General features: G+C 33.5%; 1 pseudogene; it reads left to right on the top strand.

Moving 5' to 3' along the window:
• The window catches only part of LOC143245968 (voltage-dependent calcium channel type A subunit alpha-1-like), a 40,259-nt pseudogene extending 16,028 nt beyond the window's left edge, over nt 1-24,231 (top strand).
• The last annotated feature ends 1,331 nt before the right edge of the window (nt 24,232-25,562 follow it).

The following is a 25,562-nucleotide window of genomic DNA, read 5'->3' as shown; positions in this document are numbered from 1 at the left end:
TAACGCGATCTCATGACTCAGTGTTCTGATAGTAAGGTTCTCAGCTTACTGATAATAGATGGATCTCTGAACAAAACAAACACGAAAATAAACTGAACTTGGTAAAATACACTGATAACAACATACTCCACTGCTCAAGGATATATTCACGTGTTTTCTTTTGTGTATGCTTATTGGTCAAAAAAGCGCAAGAGCACAGGGCCTCGTGACTGACACGTGAAACGTTTTCCCTTTTAAAATAATTCATTTGTTTTAGAATGAACATACCTTAGACCATGTATATAAATCACCAGTTAAAAATCTCTATATGTAATGTCTTATAGCAATTTACTCTTAAAGTTATAAAGAACGGATTATATGACCTGGAATGAAATATGTCTTGAGAACTAAAAACATTACCATTTAATACACGAACGTCTGTTTTTTCTTTTACCTACATTTATATAAATAGCAAAATATTCAGCAAAAACAAAACCAAGTTGACATGTGTAATATTTGTATACGTGATATTTCAGTGCATTATTTCTACTGACAGTATTAAAACCAGATCAAAATCATATATAGTTTCTCCCCCTACTGGAACGTTGCGTAACTATAATTTTCGTATTATGAAATCAGCAAAATTAGCTGAAAAAGAACTACAGTGGCTCCCTCTAGTGAAACACTAGGTAACAATAATCCTGATCGTCTGACACTGTTAAATAAACAACAGAACAATAGAAAGATAATTACAGTAGCTTCTTCTAGTGAGACAAAAAGTAAACAAAAAACACGTGTCTGTTACTGCATTATAAAATAGGTACATTCGATGTTTTTCGAAGACAATGTGCAATAAGTACTGACATTGGATGACAGAAAGTTACACCTTCTAACTCTAGGTATTAAAGGTGAATTTTACAGAAAAAAGAAAACTTTGCAGTCAAAAGAACTACTCATACTGATTAATTTTGCAGATTCACATTTTTTATAAAAAATATGTGCAAATAAATGAAACATAGAACTTGGTGCAGAAAGAGCCCTTTCCGAGCAGCAATCCGAACATTTTATTTTTACGTTTGCCGCTAGTAAAAGTACTGTGACGTAATAGTGGCCAAACAAACCGCCAACACCAGCGCGTTGAATGTAAATATACATGGCCAGTACACACTGAGAAACAGAGGCGGAGTCTGTTTTGACTTTGTGTTCTGAACAGTGTTGAGTAGCTCCATATCAGTTCGAACCTACTCTGAACGAACCTAGAACAGTTACTTTTGACACAGATCTGACAAGTTCTAATCACGATCAGCACCTTGATCATCACTCATATGAACATCATCAGCATCTGTCACTTGTGATACAGAGGACTTCTTAGCAGCAGGTGATGATTCTGCAAAAATCAGTGAAAGAATTACATGTAAACAATGTACTGTTTGCCAGCAATAGTTTATAATAAATAATCAAAATAATATTAACAAGACTAATCTGACTGTTGAATATTGTTAAATCATGAATGAAAATGTCATATTCAAACTAACTTACAAGCACAATCTATTGTTGGAAGACAGTCTGGGTAGCTACAGTCTTCAAGCCAGATGGGAATACCTGTACACCTCTGGAAACAGAATACCAGACAGCCTGTGTCCCTCTTGGAATACTTGGAATAGGCTAAAACTGTAGGTTTTTTATTTAGGTATTGAAATAATAACATTCTTTCACGGTTAGATTCAAATTAGTGTAAATAAAATTATACATGAGTAATTGCAACTTATGAATGTTTAATCTAACAATCATGATCTACTTACAAGAGTCTGAACAGACACACTCTGAAATGAGTCAGCTCTAGAGTCTTGGAAGTCATCTTCAGAAGTGGGCTGAATCACAACTTCCTCTACAAAAGTAGGCACTGTGAGGTTTATGAGATTTACATTTAATATGACAATGTCAAAGTACTGTGTTAAGATTAATTTTATTATGATGAGTTATGGAAATATGTTATGGAGTTTGTATTTGATTTTTACAAGTATACAATGTTTGTTTTAAATACATAACATGTACTTGATTACTTCAACATGTTCAAGACATAGTCTTATTTCAATTTATCTTGAAATGTTAAATTTGAAAAATGGAATTCTTCAAACTTTTCCAAATGTAAAAATGATACAAAAACATCTATAGAATGATCTACCAGCTTTTAAACTTGGAATATACTCTATTTGGGATAGATTTGTCCACTGTCTAGACTAGGAAATTAAGGTTTCACTGACTTTCAGGTGCCACAAATACAAAACACGCTCATGAATGTGAAATGTGTATATCTAGTTACATTCTTCAAAAACTTGTATTTATTAGATTATTATATTACACTAGTTATGTTTTATACTGCACACACACCTTTAAGTTTGTTCTTTTCGTGATGACAAGGGATGGCTTCAAAGGGGTGGAACCTGTACGTTGCAGGTTGAGATCAGTCCTCAGCTCTTCACGAGGAAAGATGGTGAGGACGATCCTGTCTACTGCCGATGGTTTTTTCAGTCTCAACCTGCCTGGTTTGAAACCCACGGAATCCAAAACAGTGGGATCCGACACAAAACACGAGCGTTCAAAGTGATCTTGACAAAGCTTTGCATGGTGTGAAGGAGTCCAGTTCTTCCTACTGACCATCCACACCAACTGTCGCCACCTTTCCGGTTCCTTCTCCTTGCACGGAAACGAAAAGAAGGTTTTGCCCGATGCCGAACCGTTTTTACAAACATAACCAACGCAGTAAACCATGTTATCATAAAACAAACATAAAGTAGCAATATAAAGACAAAAAATAGTATCATAAAGTATGTAATCCGATAAAAAAGCACCGATAGATTTACATAAAACACCAGCACTGAAAGGAACAAAATGGTCAGCGCGCAACGAAGCGTGTTTGGCAACTATTACGTTATAGTTGTAAAACGTCACGGAAACAGCCGAACGACCGAGAGATACTTGAGTTCGAGGACCTGCATATTTTGTTTCATTTTTTACTCAAAAACTAAAGTGTTTAACAATATGTTAACCACACAGGAATTATACCTAACCAAAGTACAGTTTCTAAGGCAATTATTAAATTTGTTGAAAATTCACCTTTGACAATTTTCATTTACTGACGCGAGGTTGGAGCAAGTGAGACATGTTGACTTTTGGTATTAACAAGTCACACCTATGAGGTCTTAGCAACAGCAAATTGTGGCTTAAAGTACAGTATTTCTATTTATAGTATCATTGTATCATATAGGGCTTAATCTGTAAATAATTTGTGCTATGTAATATAGGGTTTATCCTGTGAATAATTAGAGTTATGTAATATAGGGCTTAACATTTAAATAATTTGTGCTATGTAATATAGGGCTTATCCTGTAAACATTTAGTGTTATATAGTGTAGGACTTGAATTGAAAACAGTCCTTGTTACATTATGTAAGACTTGAACAGAAAACAGTCCTTGTTACATTATGTAAGACTTGAACTGAAAACAGTCCTTGTTATATTATGTAGGACTTGAACTGAAAACAGTCCTTGTTACATTATGTAAGACTTGAACTGAAAACAGTCCTTGTTACATTATGTAAGACTTGAACTGAAAACAGTCCTTGTTATATTATGTAGGACTTGAACTGAAAACAGTCCTTGTTACATTATGTAGGACTTGAACTGAAAACAGTCCTTGTTACATTATGTAGGACATGAACTGAAAACAGTCCTTGTTATATTATGTAGGACTTGAACTGAAAACAGTCCTTGTTACATTATGTAGGACTTGAACTGAAAACAGTCCTTGTTACATTATGTAGGACTTGAACTGAAAACAGTCCTTGTTACATTATGTAGGACTTGAACTGAAAACAGTCCTTGTTACATTATGAGGACTTGAACTGCAAACAGTCCTTGTTACATTATGTAGGACTTGAACTGAAAACAGTCCTTGTTATATTATGTACGACTTGAACTGAAAACAGTCCTTGTTATATTATGTAGGACTTGAACTGAAAACAGTCCTTGTTACATTATGAGGACTTAACTTGAAACTGGTTATTAACAGAAGTTTCTACTTTTCAACTGTTTTAAGGAGAAATAGTCCCTGAAGGCGAGCAGGAGATCCCTTGCTACAAAACGCTGGACCCTGAGAGCGCGCCTGTAGGAGCCCACACGTGCGATCTCCAGTTAGCTGCCTGCAAGGAGGAATGGAAGGGCCCTAACTTCGGTATCAGTAACTTCGATAACATATTTTTTGCGATGCTAACAGTGTTCCAGTGTATCACACAAGAAGGCTGGACCTCAATGTTATACTGGGTAAGAAAACATTTTGTGACGTCTTCCTACATTTAGTAAACTGACTAATGATATTATGTTTGCAACACCTGCAATTCCTCGGAGAGATAGCGAATGGTTTACAGACTTACAACATTAAAATACGGAGTTCGATTCCTTTTCATTGGCCAAAACAGACAGTCAAAAGAGTAATGAAGTTGTGTAATACACAAACAAAAGTACCCGTCCCCAGTGACACAAACAAAAGTACTCGTCTCCAGTGACACAAACAAAAGTACCCGTTCCCAGTGACACAAACAAAAGTACCCGTCCCCAATGTCAGGAAAGTTAATCTATCAATTTAACTTACTTCACGAACTTTAAAAAGCTAAATATGTTACACTCTTGGTTTTACTCAGAGACAAAGTTCTGAGGTACTTATACCACACACACTACAAAAAATAATTATTGACTATTCCAGCCATACTAAGAGATACTAAACAATAAGATACAGTAAATCTACATTTTTATTGTTTAAGTCACATTTTGAAATATGAATGGTAGTGTGATTACTTCCTAACAATGTAGTCTACAATATACTGCTTGTGAAATGTAATTTTATATCAACATTATTCAAATCTGTCCTATCGTCATTTTAAAAGTGAATGTTGAGGTTCGTCTGCGTGCACAGCTTTTTAAACCGAATACAGACGTACGCTTGGATAGACACTGTGGTTCGTAATATACATAAGATTATCAGATAAAAACGAACCCATATAAAAGTTTAGTGTGTGATAGAAAGTTTAACTGTAAGTTTAAATGAAACTTTCGTTGAAGAGTTCTGCAAATCGGTAATGAAAGAGTCTCGAACTATTCCATCGGATCTTGGTTAAATTAAGTTTTGAAACTTAAGCAACAAACGAACAGGGGCTTCGACATAAACGTAATTTTATCACCACTAGTCTCGAGCTTTTATAGCTTAATAACTTAATAAATATTAGTTCTTCTTGCATTAAGAGTGATACTTTAAACCAGTTCAATATTTGATTTAGGTTTTGGTTTTGTTATACAGACTAATGACGCGTTAGGAAGCACGTTCAACTGGATTTACTTCGTTCCTCTGATCATAATCGGATCATTTTTTTATGCTCAACTTGGTTCTGGGGGTCCTCAGTGGGTGAGTATACAACGATTAAACATTTCATGGAGATATGTATAATGTATATTTTCTTTAAGGAAACTTATTGATGTTGATGAAGTATTGTTTTATTTTGTCTAATTCATCGTTAATTTTATCTGGTGAGCATAGTTTTATGGCTGTGTTTATTTGGTTTCTTAGTATGTTGAGTTTTTGTTTTGTTTCATGTGCTGAGTCCCAAGGAATGTATAGTCCAATATGGATGATTTTTCTGTGGATTTCTGTTTTAAATTGTGTGTCGGTTCTTGTAATTTTGAGGTTAATAAATGATATTTGATTGCTTTCTTCCTGTTCACATGTGAAGTTAATGTTGGGATGTAAAGAGTTAATGTGATTGAAAAAATTAAGTATGTGTTCTGTAGATTTGAATCCCGCAATCGTGTCATCTACATATCTGTACCAGTATAGTGGTGGACGTAACGCTGTGTTAATTACCAACAGAAAGAAGACAACTTCCCATGAAAAATTGAAAATTTATATTATTCAGAAACACCTAAAAACAATTAAACGATTTTTTCAAATAATTTTTCACAAAACAGAAAATTAAAAACAACCTCACAAGAAGAGACATTAATTCCATTAAAAATCTAAAACAAGACAAAAACATTAAAATTCTAAAAGCAGATAAAGGAAACTCTATAATCATAATGAACACGAATGAATGCATCCAAAAAATGAATAACATTCTATCAGACACAAACAAATTTAAACCAATACACACAAAATAAAACAATACTTCATCAACATCAACAAGTTTCCTCAACAAACCTTAGAAAACATTATACGCACACACCTAGACAGAAAGTAAAATAAAACAATAAAAGTAAATATATCCCACAATTTAAAAAATCACTGAACCACATACTGCTGCATACCATATATTCTCGACATCAGCAGACAAATAACCATTTGGCAAAAACTAGTAACAAAATATGACATTCCAGTTAATACCAAATTTATTCAAAAAACCAGGCACAAAACTGAAGTCTATACTATGTAAAAACTACACTGACAAATACCACACCAACATTATTTATAAAATACAATGTGATAACTGCCACGACTTCTATATTGGAGAAACAAGTAGAAAAATGGAAACCAGATTCACAGAACACAAAAAGACACTTTCACACGTTTTCGAACGCTGCAAATCAAATAAACACAACATAACCATAGAAAACACTCAAATACTAAATAAAGAAACAAACACAAAATTAAAGAAGCCTTACTTATACAACAACTCAAGCCCAAAATAAACCAATACAAAGGAACACCTTTATACCTATATTATTAAATATAATCAAACATCTAAGCACGCCCTCTACATTCCTACACTCAGTTACACAACCCCCTTCAAATATGTGGTCAGTTATTGGTCAGTTACCTCTTTCTTTCTTTGTGAACCTGAGGATGACCGAAGAAGGTCGAAACGTTGTTCGCTCCTCTACATAGTGTTTTCTCTTTCCATACCAGTCGTTTTTACATATATATAACATCCTAATCATGAAATGAACATTACATATAATTATCTGTACTCTGTACCGGACAGGTTTTTATTTGGTTAACAGTTAGTTTGCTTTGATTGGAAAAGATAAAATAAATAAAATGCTCCCTACTTATATTAAGAACACTTGTCATGTATTTAGATTCTGAGGACACTTATCATGTAATTAGACTCTGAGGACACTTATCATGTATTTAGATTCTGAGAACACTTATCGAGTATTTAGACTCTGAAAACACTTATCGGGTATTTAGACTCTGAGGACACTTATCGTGTATTTAGACTCTGAGGACATTTATTATGTATTTAGACTCTGAGGACACTTGTCATGTATTTAGACCCTGAGGACACTTGTCATGTATTTAAACTTTGAGGACACTTATCATGTATTTAGATTCTGAGGACACTTATCATGTATTTAGACTCTGAGGACACTTGTCATGTATTTAGATTCTGAGGACACTTGTCATGTATTTAGACTCTGAGGACATTTATTATGTATTTAGACTTTGAGGACACTTGTCATGTATTTAGACCCTGAGGACACTTGTCATGTATTTAGACTCTGAGGACACTTGTCATGTATTTATATTCTGAGGACACTTATCATGTATTTATATTCTGAGGACACTTATCATGTATTTAGACTCTGAGGACACTTATCATGTATTTAGATCATGAGGACACTTGTCATGTATTTAGATTCTGAGGACACTTGTCATGTATTTAGATTCTGAGGACACTTGTCATGTATTTAGACTCTGAGGACACTCATCATGTATTTAGACTCTGAAAATACTTATCGTGCATTTAGACTCTGAGGACACTTGTATTGTATTTAGACTCTGAGGATACTTGTCATGTATTTAGACTCTGAAGACACTTGTCATGTATTTAGACTCTGAGGACACGTATCATGTATTTAGACTCTTCACACTGTCACTTTTAACCCCAAACTAGACTCAGTCAATGGACATAAAATCACCATGTATTGTAATATAACACAGGGACATTTAATAGCCTCAAGACATCTTTCTGACAAAGGTCCGAAACTTCACCTTTCCACTGATACTTTGATCTGATTGGAAGAACTAGTTTTGAAATTTAGTGAGTTCTGTTTTAACAATTAAACCAATGAAAAGGTTAGTGGCGTAACTATGGGAACTAAAATGGGCCCCAAATTTTTAAATATTTTATTGGATATAAAAGGTGATTCCACAGGCTGACCACCACTTCAATAAAGCTAGAAACGTATATTCACAAACTTAATCCATTGTTGTCCTCTTGACGGCTACGATTCACCACAACCGTTCTGGAATGTAATTTTTTCTGTATCTTCCGATAAAACAACAACCAATATTTATTATTAATCTCCAGACACCAATAACTATTCGAACTTTAATTATAATCACGACTAACCTATAAAAGTAAACTTTCCAAAATTCCAGTTCATTACGCGACGAAACCTGGGTAGTGAATCTGATGATATCAGTGGTATAAAACTGTGTAGTGAACCTTATGATATCAATGGTATAAAACTGTGTAGTGAACCTTATGATATCAGTGAATGTTCAACAGAAGTGAATGTTCAACAGAAATGTATTCATGTAGTGAACCTTATGATACCAGTGAATGTTCAACAGAAATGTATTCATGTAGTGAACCTTATGATATCAGTGAATGTTCAACAGAAATGTATTCATGTAGTGAACCTTATGATATCAGTGAATGTTCAACAGAAATGTATTCATGTAGTGAACCTTATGATATCAGTGAATGTTCAACAGAAATGTATTCATGTAGTGAACCTTATGATATCAGTTAATGTTCAACAGAAATGTATTCATGTAGTGAACCTTATGATATCAGTGAATGTTCAACAGAAATGTATTCATGTAGTGAACCTTATAATATCAGTGAATGTTCAACAAAAATGTATTCATGTAGTGAACCTTATGATATCAGTGAATGTTCAACAGAAATGTATTCATGTAGTGAACCTTATGATACCAGTGAATGTTCAACAGAAATGTATTCATGTAGTGAACCTTATGATATCAGTGAATGTTCAACAGAAATGCATTCATGTAGTGCGTCACCCCTTTTCCTCTTATACCTCTATGATAACAAAGAACTTAAAAACATTATTCTAAATAATTTTCACATTATAAAAGAAAATCTAACACTACTTAACATATTTTTCTATATCCTCCCACAGTTTCCTACCGGTACGATACCAATATTGGTAACTTAGAACACTCTTTTCAACACATACATAATTTAATGGAGACAGCTATCCTTGTAATAGGTGGCGCTGTAACATGTGTGCTTACATTGACTCAATAACATTCGTGTGTAGCTCTAAATCCAATTTTTACGTCAAGGATCATTATAACTACACATCAAAAACGTTATATATTCTCTTGCTTTCTTATTTGTGCAAAATTATACACAGAAGAAGCCAAAACATTATTAGCAGAATATACGCGAGAACATCTTAGAGACATAATAAATTGTAAACAGATACACCAGTGGATCGACACCTCAATTTGCACAACCATAGGCATGACAAGTATTATGTATCTATTTATAGAATTATTTTTTGAGTATATATATATAATTTTATGTGTGTGTGTGTGTGTATACAACTTTCTATTGTTTCAGTTGTTAGTAAGCATTGTTACACGTTTGTTACGTCTTCACGCAACCTTCGAATTAGAATGTATTCGTAACTGAAACTTGAAATAGGGCATTGCCCGACACTTTGTGTCCATTATAGTATATATATTAAATATATATGTACGTATCTGAAGTTAAATTCTTGGTAATTTGGCGTGCTACGTATTTATCTCTTTCAACAACTACTGCGCGTTGTTTTCTACACAGTTTTACTACTCTGATTGGAAGTTGTTATTACTTTCTATGAATATACTTTAATTTATTCGGCAATACTGTTTGTAACCATAGCAACACATAGCAATTAAAATACGTAGTAACTGAGTATAGTGTTATTATATATAAAGATATCTCGTGCATAATAATATTGTTCATTACCATAGTAACGAAACTCGTCCTCAACATGGTAGTTGAAATTTAAAAGTAACGTTAATATAAGTGATACCTTGTATTCGATGATATTGTTTGTTACTATAGCAACAACACTCGACACGGTACCGTGTTTCTCCGAAAATAAGACAGGGCTTATATTAATTTTCACTCCAAAATATGACACTAGGGCTTATTTTCGGGGGATGTCTTATTTTGATATATTAAAAAAATGAAGTCACAAAGTAAAACTATTAAACTAACCATTTAAAATAAACTATTATTAAACTATTAAACTAACTGATTAATACTTAAACAAACTAATTAACTAACTATTAAACTAATTAATAAATTAATTTTTTTTATTTCTTTCCTCTTCCTACCACTCTTAACTAGGGCTTATATTAAAACTATCCCCAAAAATCACACTAGGTCTTATTTTATGGGTAGGTCTTATTATCGGAGAAACACGGTAGTTGGAATTGTCAGTAATGAAATGTTAATATAACTTTTGAACAATGGCTAAAAGAATAGTAGTAACTGAAACATCATTATATGTTTTTAACTCAAAACGTAGGTAAGTTAGATGCATGTATTTAAATAATAAAGTGTCCGAGAAAGAAAACAAATTTCATTATACTTATTCTAAAGCAGCAATGTTAGGCCTAATAAATTTTAAACACTAAACCTTTCGAATTTGCAAAAATGAGAAAACCTATAAAAATGGTATTTTGATCACTGTATATATGTAACATCCGTTTTTATAGCCGCTCAACAAAAGCTTAGATAAGAGAGTTAAAATTAAAGTAAATATGTTTAGCGTAGGTATAAAAAAAAACTGTGCATATTTTTACGGTACGTAAACGTTGTGCTATTATGTGCATGAAGAAAAGTGCTTGTTACCATAGTGATGTACAACAATCAACTCAAGTTGTAAATAATTGTAAGTTCACTTCTTCTAACAAACAATTGTAGCTTGGCTGGTGTCTTTAAAAAAAAACACATTTAAATTGTACATTAATGAATTTGGAAGATTTCTTTTAATTTAATGTCAAAACGTTGAATACAAAGCAGACGACATTTATTTTTCAGGCTTAAGAATACGTCAATTAATAACGATTTTAAAGTCGACAACCCAACTTTGAGAGAGATTTGAAAAACAAAACTTTATTACTGTACTTAACTTTGTGTGACAGAAAGGTTTAGTATAACACGCTTGATCTCGTGTTGTTTTTTGTTTATTTTCACAGTGAATTTGCAAAAGAGAGAGAAAGGGTTGAAAATCGACAAGCGTTTTTAAAACTTAGACGTCGACAACAGTTGGAGAGAGAATTGAACGGTTATGTTGAATGGATATGTCGAGCGGGTACGTATTGAAATTGGAGTTTCTTTAGATATGAAATCTGTTTTATTTTTTTTTAAATCGATACCCTAGTAAGAAAGTGTCAGGTATTTTCTAAGAGAGGTGAAACTTTTACGTTTGTTTTGTAGAAAACACACTTCATTTTATTCGCTGAATATTACAAAAAATTTCTCATTTTGGTTTGACGACTGTTGTTACAGAAGAGGTGTTACTAGCAGAAGAAAGGACTACAGAAGAACAGAAATTACATATAATTGAAGGTGAGATTTGACCTTTGAACTGTTTGGAAATTTATTAACTATATTACAGCTGTAATTTTTACAAAAAAAAGGACTTACTGACTTACTTAAAAGGGCCCGACATGGGCAGGTGTTTAAGGCACTGGACTCGTAATCCGAGGGTCGAGGGTTCGAATCCCCATCACACCAAACATGCTTGTCCTTTCAGCCGTGGAGGCGTTTGACGGTCAATCCAACTATTCGTTAGTAAAAAAGTCGCCCAAGTGTTGGCGGTGGGTGGTGATGACTAGTTGCCTTCCCTCTAGTCTTACACTGCTAAATTAGGGATGGCTAACGCAGATAGCTCTCGTGCAGCTTTGCGCGAAATTAAAAAAAAAACAACAACAAATGAACTCAGTAACAGGGATTTAAAAACCGCAAGTGATCTCAGAGTTATCTTATTTTTTATAAAACTTTCATGTTTTTTTCTCTTCAAATTTCTATCTCAAACCACAGTTATTTTATTCTCTTATGTCGACATTCTACAGGTCGAGGGAGGGCAGCATCTAAACGGAAGAAACTAAAATCTATTCAAAATAAAAGTACAGAACAAGACGAGAAAGAAGCCGATGAAGAAGGTAATAATACTTTATTTAATTGTTAAGATAATTATTTATTACAGAAGTTTCCAGAACTTTTACTTACTGGTAACAAGCAAGCAGTTTTTTTATTGTTACATAGCTTATCGAGAAAATATATTTCATAAGTTTTATATGTTCACTTTAACGGTTGAATTGCTGATATAAGCTGAAATGTATTCAATATGTTTCTATTTTTTAATGGTGCGGTTTCTATTTTTTTTTATTACACGATATAATTGAAACTGATTACATGATAAAATAATGGATGTTTGTGTCATGTCATGCGCACAAGAACTAGCTTGTTGAGTTTCGTTTTCGTGTGACAAAGACAATTTTTCACGTCATGTCTTCGTATGTTCTCTGTTGACTAACATAAAACATCTCTTTTTTTCTCGCATGTTCTTCCCTTGTTTTTGCACAACGCCCTCTTTTGTCCCCACAAGTCCCTACAAAGATGAGTAAATTAAAAGGTACATAATTGGAGAAATGACGCGTTTTTAACTTTAATATGTATTTAGCAAATTGTGTATCGTATTTATGTATTTAAAATTAAAAGAGCATTCCATTAGTTGGTAGAACGTCTTAACATGTTTTTGTTTCTTTATTTACTTGAATTTATTACTGTTTATTAATATTTATAGCTTATTCTTAGTAAACTGTTAAAGTCATGAACACGAGCCTTACAGCATTACGTCACACAAGCGCTTTCTTTCTGTTTTATTAAATTATCCCTTTGTATTATCAGTACCGTACTGCTTGTCTTTTTTTTTTTGTAAACATAAATTATTCACTGTTTTCGTAAAGTGATATTTTACTGTTCAGTTGTTTATTCATAAGTTGTTTCTTGTTTAGATTTGTATGAAAATACAAACATTGGCCCGTTTTAAGAAGTATTTTATAGAACCTTATATGAAAACGTATGGACTTTATTACGTAACGTTAATGTAAGTACGGAGGCGCTATTGAGACACTGCTTGGTATTTTGTTTCTGTACCATTGTGAAAAAGGTAAAAGTATGATACTCAATCAATCAGTAGGTTTTAGTTCACTGAAAATTTGGGGTAATGATAGACATAACTTTTGGGTGGCGTTTGGAATGACAAACAATTTCTCAGTCAACGTGGACATTTTCTATTGGTAGAAAAGGAATTCACTGTATCTGAAATTGATTACCTTTGATCATGTTCCAGATTAACGATGTATGAATAATCGAACTGAGCATGTCCCAAAGATCAGTTCTAAAGATAGTGTCTAAACTGTAAATATGGATTATACAGTGTGGCCCGTAAGTCCCTACCTATTCCCTACCCTACCCATAAATCTACTAATTATGAGTTGAAAAAAACTGTTACCGCGGCATTTGGAACAATGACCCCTGCTATGTTGAGGAAAATGTCTCACAGAACATGGCGTCGCATAATATTTTGCAACGAGAATGAGGGACAGCACACAGATACACTGGATGCTTAAGATATATGGATGGGTAGGGACTTACGGGACACCCTGTATAATATAAAAAAAGGTCTTTACTATGAAAATAATTAATGTAAGTAATAACTTATAAACTGTAACAAAAACGATTCACATAATATGTCTTCCAAATGTAAGTTAATAGTTTTGCTATGAATTTTTTTTTCTTTCATCTTCATATATAGACACAGAAGTAACTTTTACAACGAAACTCGTTTGTTGTAAAAAGTTTTATTTACTAAATATCATTGTAAGTCTTATTTACTAAATAACTTATTCGTAAAAATTTGAAAAAGATATTCTTGTTAAATCTACTAAAAATATAATTTACGCCATTTTTAGGCTTCTGTTTATCTCTTAGAATTCTTAGACTTGGTGCTTTCTTAAGCCTAATATGAAAAAAGTTTTCTTATATTTGTGAGTCCAAGTTTATAAATTTCAAGTAATTTGATTATCTTGGAGCAACGAATGTAATAAATATACGTATTTAATCGCAGGATTTATTGCGTAGTCAAAGTAAGTCCTCACAAGAAACACATAAATGCACATACAAAACCATTTTGTAAAACATTACTGTCAGCTTAAGTCTCGTTAACAAAACAAAAGTTTGGTTTATTTCTGACGTCATTAATTCGATTTTTTTTTTTCCGCGTTAGACCACAGTTACAGAAAACTTTTATAAATCTAGTCCAGTTAATCTCCTTACGTTTCTTGGTTATTGTTTGTGTTCGGTTTATTATATTAGTAAGCTGAGGGGTGTTAGTGTCTTGCTTTAAGTAACCCTCTAATTCTTTTGTTGTCAAAATTATAAATATTATTTCACGTTACCAACACGTCCCGGAGGAGCTAAGTGGTGTTTTACACCACAGTTTGTTGAATATTAAAAGTAAGCTCAATCATAAACTTCCAAGGTGATTTTGAACATATTTTTCCACGACTAGCTTTTGTTTCTTAATTGATAAATTATTATTTGAAATACAGTATCCTTAAGTCTTTATACTAGCTAGTCCTAAGGTTTACCCGCTAGGAGTAAATTCAGTTTATATCAATAAAGCCACAATGTTAACATTATTAGCTAAACAACTGCCAAACTTTTATGTTTCTGCTACTATAACCTTTCTCATGTTTAGCTTTCAGTTGAGATACGAACGATTTCACCTGTGAGAAAGATCGAAGCATCACTATAGTAAGCAGTGGGATGAGTAGACAGCAACGCTTTGAAAACAGCTATAGACATAATATTGTTGTACAGTTCCTACTAAGATGGTTCTAAACGGTTCCTAATTATCTCTGCGTGTTCTATGATGACTTCCATGGTTCTTGTGGTCGGTCTTTAAGCTCGTGATGTGCTGACGGGTTTCAGTCACCTCACCTATTTAAATCACGTTTCGTAGCCCAAACGCTAAAAGGAAATGCCTTCTTGTTAGTCAATAAAATTGTCTAAAAAATTTCAATTAAAAGTATGAAAAACCTGATTGGGTGTAGTTTATTTGTTTTTTAGAGAAAAATGTCCCCCACTAGCTCGTGAGGGACCCTGCTAACATTTCACAATAATTTTAATATGATCATAAAACATTAATGTTAAGTCTAGGTATATAACCACACCTTCAACAGATTTTGATGAGTTACAAACAGAAGTTACAAGGAAGAGTTATAAGGAAGAAACAAAATACACCATGGGTGGATTGACAATAATAAGGGTGGATTTTATTGTTTAATTATCATATTATTAAATTTCGGTTATTAGCTTAATTAAAGTATCTACTAAATGCACATATTTTAAACGTATTTAATCAAATGTTTATGGGTGGATTTAGGGTTATAAAAAAATGTGAAAAAAATTTTGGTGAAGGGGTCTTGTGCCCACCCGCCATAGTTGAAACTGCTTTATTAATTATTGTTGCTTGGTAACTCCTCATCAAAATTAATTATGTATTTCAATATTGCAATAATTAATTACTGTACCAGGTATTTATAACCGGGTTATATAAAGACAACGTGCGCCTCGGCCCGGCATGGCCAGGTGGTTAAGTCAATCGCCTCGTAATCTGAGGGTGGAGGGTTCGAATCTCCATCTCACCAAACATGCTTGCCATTTCAGCCGTAGGGGCGTCATAATTTGACGGTCAATCCCACTATAACTTGGTAGAAGAGTAGTCCAAGCGTTGGCGGTGGGTGGTGATGACTAGCTGCCTTCCCTCTAGTCTGTTAAATTAGGGACTGCTAGCGCAGATAGCTCTCGAGTAGTTTTGCGCGAAATTTAAACCAAACCAAACGACGGGCGCTCAGATTTTTATACGTCTCTTTCTTTATACGTATATCTGCTACTTACGGTTATAATTGTGGTTTTAATTGTAATCTACTGATTTCTCCAAACACAAATCTGTTTATGATGATAAAGCCCGCTATTACTGTTTTATATTCAGACGTTTCTATATATGCACATCTCAGCATGAACGGTGACGTCCAATACATCAAAGACGGTTCCGCTTTATACATTGTTTTTATTATATTATTTAGCAGGTCATCGTCAGTTGGGATTTAAAAAAAAAACATCAGTAAAAGAGATAGTTAAAGTGGTCTCTAAATTCGTAACATGAAGTTCGAGTGAAATAAAGTAACGTGGCGGTTAGGGACGCTCGAGTCGCAATCTGCTGCTCGAGAGTTCAGATTCTCTCACCAAATATGGCCGCCCTTTCAGATTTTGAAGCGATATAATGTATTTCTAGATTTGGCGGTGGGTGGTCTTCAATAGCTGCCTTCTCTCTAGTATATCACTTATAAGTTAGAGACAATTAATGGGCAGATAACCTTTGTGTAGCTTTGCGCGAAATTAAAAAAAAAAAACTCGACAATTTGAAAGTCTGCGAAATTTCACGGAAAGGAAAAACAGGCAAACAAAACCCGAAAGAATATTCATATATGAATCCTAATAGTGTTTCGTTGTACTTGTATTTTCATAGTACACAACAGTTTATGGAAGCAGCAACTTCTGGAACGGAGAAGTTTTAAAAACACAGATCTAATTGATTTAAATGGAAGAAGGCCACATTACTATGACTATTTTATTTGTAACAGAAGTTGTTCTGGTGATGCCAAACAAACAGAACGTGGGTAGTAAACCAACTGTTTAGTTGTTCTTATTTTTGTCATCTTTATTCGAGTCTCTATTTATATTTACTCCAAGAAATACGTTGGTTTTATTGTAATAAGATACTTTCACCTGTTTACCCTTCTAACTCGAAATTTAAATGAAAAACATACCAGAGGGGAGAGATAAAAATAAGCAAATATCTTCTCTTCTTGAATTGTACAATGGACATGATATGAAACATATCGTTTGAAACTAATGGTAAGATTACGAAGCCTATGTATTTTGAAAGTTCCCCCCCCCCAAAGTTTATGTGTCTGGTTTGGAAATTTTTAAGACTTTACTGACGACTGTAATGTTGAAAAATAAGTAATTAAAATTATCTGGTGTTTTAAAATAAAAACATTAAACTTTAATTTCTCAAAAAAGGCAAAATTGTTTTAAATCTCGCTTGGAAAAGTAATATATCTCTAGTAGTTGGCATTAACACTAATATGCGTTTTGTTCATTTCAAGTTAATGAATAATATTTAAATTTACATGATTTGTAAAACGAAGTTTTGTTCACCTGTACCTTTTAATCGAAATCACTATATTTTCGAAACAGAAACGAATAAACAGTTTTCTGGACTGCTACTAGCGTTTATTGTACATTTCAGGTTTTGTAGGGCCTTCCCAGATAAAGGCAAAAATCGCCAACAAAGGCGCGTGCAAAGCATTTTGGCGGGCAGAAAAAAGGCTTAGGTAAGTGTATGTTTAAGTGTTAATGTAAGACAATATCTTGTGGTTCCTTTAAATATTAATTTATCATATTCGTACCATATATCAATGAATTGTTGTTTCTATAGTACACCTTAATTTTCTTACGGGCTTCCGTGGAAGGAATTTGATAGTTTCATGGTTACACCGTGTGATGCTATAATGACGTAATAATCACACCTATGGGTATAAAATCCACCATCCAAAATCATACTTGTATCTAAATCGCACTTTGTAAACCTAATTTCCCGTTACAGTTTTACAAAGTACAGTATCCGCGCTATTATCTTTGAGTTACGTGACGTACATGAACTCGAACTAAGTCACGTATCAGAACGATATTATCCGGAAGAAGACTGCTACTGGGCGTCACTTGTCTTCTCCCTGTAGCTCAAATTTTCGTTTGTGATGATAAAAAAATGTATATCATGTATCGTAAGTGTGTCAGTCTTAGCTCCTTCCTTATTTCATCGTATAATAACCTAAAGTAATTTAGGACAAAATTCCCATGGAATTTGTACACATTTAATCATTATATGAGGCCTAATTGTATTTCTTTGGTTTGCTGACTCGGTATGTGCTGACGAGCTTTAAATAGGCCAATGAAAGAATGCGTTAGACCTTTACGTCACAGATCTTTAATACGTATATATCGTCATCCGTGTTTCGCACATGCAGGTGGAAAAGTTAATTTTATAACTGTCAGTAAACACCTTGTTGTCTTGGTGTTGCTAAAACGTCTTTCGTCTTCCACATGGTCAGTATGGTTCACAACACATTTGTAGTTGAACCCCGCAAGCGACATTTCAAATACTCGACATATAAACTTTGTGGAGTTGTTCCATCGAATTTACAAATGAACAAAGTGAACGTAACGTTGGACTACTGTGTTTATCTTCTAATTCTAGAAAAGAGGATTTTGAAATTACCAGAGTTAAGGTTGTATTTTGTTAACGTTATTGCTAGAAACGTGCAAGTCTCTCCAGTGCGTGCTGAATGTTCTAAATGACAACATAATTTTGAAACAGTAAATGTCTTATAAAGTGCTGTTGGTTAAACACTCTCCGACAGCATTTAACTCTTCACTTCACCAGACGACACAGCGATGTGTGAGGACTTGCAGCGCTAGAAACCGTGGTGAGAAGAGATAAAAACAAACTCTTTAATAAAGTTTTATTTTTTAGTGATCGTTCAGACTCTGTTTACATTTATTTTTATATATTTAGCAATTTAACAACGATAATTGGTGTATAGGCAAACTTAGCCATAGCAGTCTCAATAATATGTGACTCGATTAAAATGTCTTTATCATAAGACTAAGACTCCTTTGTCGCTAGGTTAATTTTTTTTTTCGCAAAATTAAACCTTCTACGTCACTAGATTAAAATTCCTTTAATCACTACGTTACAACGTACATTTTAACCATCTGTTATATGCACATTTGCAAAGCATGTTACGTCAGCGATTGATATATTTAAAGTCACGCGTAAAGGTTCATGCTTCTCCGCCAGGTTGAATAAAGTAATTTCATTAAATTTGTCCATTTCATTGTACGGTTTAATACACAGTCTGTTGTTGTCGTTAGAATATTCCTCAGTGACAAAACATGTGGCTCAATAGAGAGAGTTTGGACTCCACGTGCTTTATTTTAATTTTGATTTAAGATTAGTGCTAATATTGTTGTTTGGGTCATGCACGTATCAGTAGTTAGAGTGCTGGACGATGGGTCAAAGGTTTAGTTACCGCCAAAACAATAATGATACGAATAAAATTTCACTCTCTGTAGGTGCGTTATAAAAGTTCGGTCAAATCCCATAACAGACAACTACAGATATGTTGTTTGATATGACGGCTATAACACGTGCAAAGTGCAGTAAACATTTTTCAAATGTTCTGTTGGTGTCTTGCTTGTCATAACGAAATAGATGTTACAAGTGTTCCTCGCAACGGAAAACAGCCCACTTTTTTCACCTAAGAAATAATTTTTTAACCCTAACGACATGCTTAAAATATTTATCTTCTTGCATACTCTCAACTACCACGTGGCAGTTTTGAAACTTTTATATCGTAAAATATTACTGTATTTAGTGAAATATTATTTCACTGTGTTGATAAGAATTTGACACAAAATGAATCTCAAATGATATTTTCAAGTACATGTAGTAGTATGAATCAACATATAGGACACGGTCAATTTTTATCTAGTATAGTTTAACTAATACAACAATACGACGAAGGTTTGCTCCATCGGATACAACAATAACACAAGCGAAATTATTGTTAATATATGTTCAACATATGTTTAAACAATTCACGGTCATGGTGGCATTGGATTACATATCACGTGCTATTGTCCGTATTTTTTTATATTTCACTACTAATACAACTGTGTTGTTTCCATGGTAACTACCATTTAGTGTTACTATAGTAGTTATTTATTCATAGCAACAAATTTGGCTTTAGTGTAATATATTAAACCTAACTACTATTTAATGTTATGAAATAGTATATTTTTACTGCTGTTTACAATTATTGAAGTTTTTATAATATTATTCGTTTTATGGTTGTTACCAAGGTAACTATTGTTTAACCTTATTGTTGAAGAATAATTTTTATTATTGTTTCCAAGATAACTTACATTTAACGTTATTATAATAATATATTTCTTTGTTTCTTTGTTTTGTTTAGATTTTTTATCCGACATCTTGTGAAAACTCAGATATTTTACTGGTTTGTTATTGTGTTGGTGTTTCTGAACACCGTCTGCGTTGCTATAGAACATTACAACCAGCCAAAATGGCTGACGAATTTTTTATGTGAGTACTTGTTTGTTTTTTGCTATTCACGTAATATTCTAGGTTCTCTTTTCAACTTTTCCTTACAACAAGTGTTATACAAGAAATAAAGATCCTTACAACAAGTGTTATACAAGAAATAAATATCCTTACAACAAGTGTTATACAAGAACTAAAGATTCTTACAGGTGTTATACAAGAAATAAAGATTCTTACAAGTGTTATACAAAAATATAGATCCTTACAACAAATGTTATACAAGAAATAAAAGACTTAACAAAGCTTGTTGTACAATAAATAAAAGTTCTTATAACAAGTGTGTCTGTAGTTTATACAGCATTTTTGGGGACTGGGTTTATATCAGAAGGAATTATTTATTAATGTGACCGTAAGATTTAACCGCTTTTAAAAGTGTGGTTATTTAAATAACAGGTTCGTCTGTTTTAAGATTATAAAATTTTTATATTTTAACTATTTTAGAGGGAGGTGGTTGTTCATTTAAATTATTTTAATTTTTAAATATAAAAGTTCAATAGGGTTCTTATTATATACCATTGAGGAATTATTGAAAAAATTACAGAAATATTTACTATTATTAAGTGACATAATAACAAAAAGGCACCTGAAAATGACGTTTACAGTATATAGACAAACATACTTTACAGGGTGCAGAGGGGAGGCACAATAAAAATGATTGCACAACACTTTTCTACTGTTGCGTCAAGATGAAAGTAATATTTGTTATTCAGATACCTCTATTATACCCCTAAATGTTTCATTTCGTTGAACTGCTTCAGTTAATTCTGATTGAATAAATTATACTTTAAATTTTCATTTTATTTAAATCTATTAATATGTATACATGTGTGTGTGTGTGTGTTGATTCTCCAGTTTGTGTTAAACATCTAACACCTGCCTTTTACTTTCTAATTGTTTCTTTTCTCCAGATTGGGCTGAATTTGTTTTTTTGGGACTCTTTATATTCGAAATGTTTATGAAGATGTACGCCTTAGGTCCTCGCATCTATTTCGAGTCATCCTTTAATAAATTTGACTGTGTGGTAAGTACTGCCTTCGTCGTCTCATGTCACGTATCCCAAGATAGCAGTTAGAGAGTGAGAGATTTGTGTTGACTTCTCCAATATTTTAGTATATGGTAAATAATTTAAATTATTTTATAGAAGCATCTGTTCTAATTGTTTTATACTTATCTATAGATGTCGCTGAATGCTGTGGAATAAAAAAATGTTCTTTGTTACAGGTCATAGCAGGGAGTATATTTGAGGTTGTGTGGTCCAGTATTCGGGAAGGGTCTTTTGGATTTTCAGTTCTCAGAGCGCTGAGATTACTGAGGATATTCAAAGTAACCAAGTAAGTCTGATAATATACTTGACAATGTAGGATGTATACAAGTCTGATAATATACAGTGAAACCTGTCTAAGGTGGAATCGCACGGGACTGAGTAAAATTTCCGGCTGAGACAGTGAACATACATTTTCTAATTTATATATAAATTTTGAGCGGAACGTTATACTTGCTTGATTCAAGGGAAGTAAGACGTTTTTGAATAAAGTTATTATAATGTTTATGCTATATTTATTAGAATAAAAACCAAAGTAGACATTCAATGTATGCATAAGTACACAAGATCTTAATCAAATTTATTTGAAGAAAATGTCCAATTTAAACTGTTTTGTTTTTTTAATGGACTTTTTTCATGTGGTTAAAAGAGAACACCAATTCTACGGTTTTTTCATGAAGTTCATTTTTCACTTCATTTTTGCGTACAATTTGATAGAATTAATACAACTTAACACTGGCGATGAAGTATGAATTTCTATTTCCTCACTATCTTTTCCATTTTGTTCATTTTTTGAATCTCTCATACTGTTACCATCTTGAGATTCTACTACAGATTTTAAATCAGTTTCTGTTAAAACATTCCTTTCAACGTTCACAAAACTTTCCACGTTCACAGAATCATCTGTATGAATCAGAGTTTGGATATTTCACTAGAAGCGTCATAACAAACAACTTCTCCACAATCTCCGCCATTATCAAGAATAAATCCACAGTTTTGAAAGCATTTTATTACGTATTCATCTTTTACGCATTTGATTGAATGACTTCAAAATGCAATTACATCTAACACGTCAGTTTTCATGATTATTTCAGATGCTCTCTTACAGTTGTCCATGTTTGCAATATGCTGAAGCATCAGTTTTCTGTATTTTAATTATATACACTGTATAATTCTATTATCTAGTTGCTGTAGAACTGATGTTGTACATGGAGGTAGAAAGACTAAATAAACATTTGAATGTTGAACTTTTGGGTCACAAGTAGCATTATAATTAGGGTAGAAAAAAAAAGAACAGAATATATTTAACCACTACTTACTGTAACAAAATGTCCGAGAATTTATCAATATGTAAAGAAATTATTAATTGAATAAGAAATTAATATTTAATTAAAAACATTTTTTCCACCTTACTCAGGTTGTAATCATACTTCTTGATAGATGAAGTTGATGAAAGATAGTTTTTCTTCCGCGTTACGCAGGTTCCGTCATATAGAGGGCGTTTTACAAGAGAAATCTTAAGATAATGCTGGAAAATTTTGATATTTCTGGCTTGCACCGGTTTCCGTCGTATGCAATTTTCGGCTTAGACAGGTTTACTGCATTTGACAAATAAAGTTTTATTTAATGGTCGACCCAAAGCTGGTAGGCCTCATTTCCGTTCTGTTAATAACATCTGTAAATCGATGTTAAGATATTTCTCAGTTTTGAGTTGTTGTGGAGTATTCAATAAGCCCTGAATTTTTGTAATAAAAAACGTTTTCTTTAAAAGTATAAACACTAGTCTCAGTTTGAAATGTTCAAAATCTGTTATCTAATAACTATGTAGACAAAACGAGGGCGACAACAACCTTCATAGGTATTATTACGTTTCCTAAACAAAACGAGGGCGACAACAACCTTCGTAGGTATTATTACGTTTCCTAAACAAAACGAGGGCGACAACAACCTTCGTAGGTATTATTACGTTTCCTAGACAAAACGAGGGCGACAACAACCTTCGTAGGTATTATTACGTTTCCTAAACAAAACGAGGGCGACAAAAATCTTCATAGGTATTATTACGTCTCCTAGACAAAACGAGGGCGACAAAAACCTTCATAGGTATTATTACGTTTCCTAGACAAAAAGAGGGCGACAAAAACCTTCATAGGTATTATTACGTCTCCTAGACAAAACGAGGGCGACAAAAACCTTCGTAGGTATTATAGCGTTTCCTAGACAAAACGAGGGCGACAAAAATCTTCGTAGGTATTATTACGTTTCCTAAACAAAACGAGGGCGACAACAACCTTCGTAGGTATTATTACGTTTCCTAAACAAAACGAGGGCGACAAAAATCTTCATAGGTATTATTACGTCTCCTAGACAAAACGAGGGCGACAAAAACCTTCGTAGGTATTATTACGGACAAAAGAGGGTGACAAAACCTTCATAGGTATTATTACGTCTCCTAGACAAAACGAGGGCGACAAAAACCTTCGTAGGTATTATTACGTTTCCTAGACAAAACGAGGGCGACAAAAATCTTCGTAGGTATTATTACGTTTCCTAGACAAAACGAGGGCGACAAAAACCTTCGTAGGTATTATTAGGTTTCTTCTGGGGCACTAAGTTGTCACATTAGTTCAACACACATTGGGTATGTACATTATTTGTCTCTCCCATCACAGGTACTGGTCATCGCTCCGTAACCTGGTCATATCCCTCCTCAGTAGCATGCGGTCCATCATCAGTCTTCTCTTCTTGCTATTTCTTTTCATCCTTATCTTCGCCCTCCTAGGGATGCAACTATTCGGGGGAGCGTAAGTTTAGACTTTCCTTTATCTTTGTAGTAACTTTGAAATTAATACAGAATTTCAAATAATAAATCACTCTATGGTTTCTTTCAGCAATAACTTTTGATTTTCAAATATCATTAGGATTACGTGTTTAAACGCCCAGTAGAGGGCGTTTAAAACTAACTCATATTTTACAATTGAACAATCTTTTTTTATGTTATAAAATCGTTCAGTCTAAAAGTTTATGTTGGACCTTACTGTGTAAAAGATTTGTTCTTTTTCTCAAAGGTTTTTGTAAACTTTTGTCCTTTAAAATTTATAAGAATTCTCAGAAAAAGAAACGCAAATAATTGAAAAAATTGTAATTTTCCGTCTTGTATTAATTATTTGCACAAGGGTGTAGGCTTAAGTCTGTCATGGCCAGGTGATTAGGGCGTTCAACTCGTAATCTGAGGTCCGCGGGTTCGAAACCCCGACACGGCGTTTTAATGTGATGGTCAATCTCACTATTTGCTGGTAAAAGAGTAGCCCAAGAGTTGGCTGTGGGTGGTGATGACTAGCTGCCTTCCCTCTAGTCTTACACTGCTAAATTAGGGACGACTAGCGGAGATAGTCCTCGTGTAGCTTTGCGCGAAATTCAATAAACAAACAAACCAAAAAGAATTCAACCACAGAATGAACCATGTAGACATTTTTCATCTGTAGTGGGGTCAGTGAATTATGTCTTTAAACCCGTCTGTTAAAGAAACATTGACAATTGTGTAGCAAGAACATATGTTCTACAGATTATTTGCACGTGTAACAAATAACAGTACTAGCCTTATTGTTTGGTGCTCCTAGTGGCAGGTACAAACCTTGTACAAATAGTTTTAGTTTCAAAAAACTGACTACCTATGTCCATCAAAATATGTTACTGAATTTGTTTGTTTGAATTTCGCGCAAAGCTGCCTCAAGTCTTACACTGATAAATTCAAGATAGCGCAGATAGCCATCACCACCTACCGCCAACTCTTGGACTACTTCTTACCGACGAATAAGGGATTGACCGTTACATTATAACGCCCCTGATGACTGAAAGGGCAAACATGTTTGGTGTGACGGGATTCGAACCCGCGACCCTCAGATTACAAGTCGAGCGCCTTAAACCTGACCATGTCGAGCCCTATTTTACTAAATACCAGTTATTGTCGGAACAGCCATCGAAGCGAGTAAGATATATAAACACTGCTGGCCAAATCTTAAGGGTAATGAACACAAAGAAAACAGTTTGTGTTCTTAGACTCAACCACTAATTTGAGTAGAGTCGAAAGATGAAAATAAGAAAAGGGAAAATTAAAAAATTAACATTTAATGGGGAAA

The sequence above is a fragment of the Tachypleus tridentatus genome, chromosome 3, assembly GCF_004210375.1.
Source record: "Tachypleus tridentatus isolate NWPU-2018 chromosome 3, ASM421037v1, whole genome shotgun sequence".
Lineage (NCBI taxonomy): Eukaryota > Metazoa > Arthropoda > Merostomata > Xiphosura > Limulidae > Tachypleus > Tachypleus tridentatus.
This window is presented reverse-complemented; position numbering and strand designations above follow the sequence as displayed.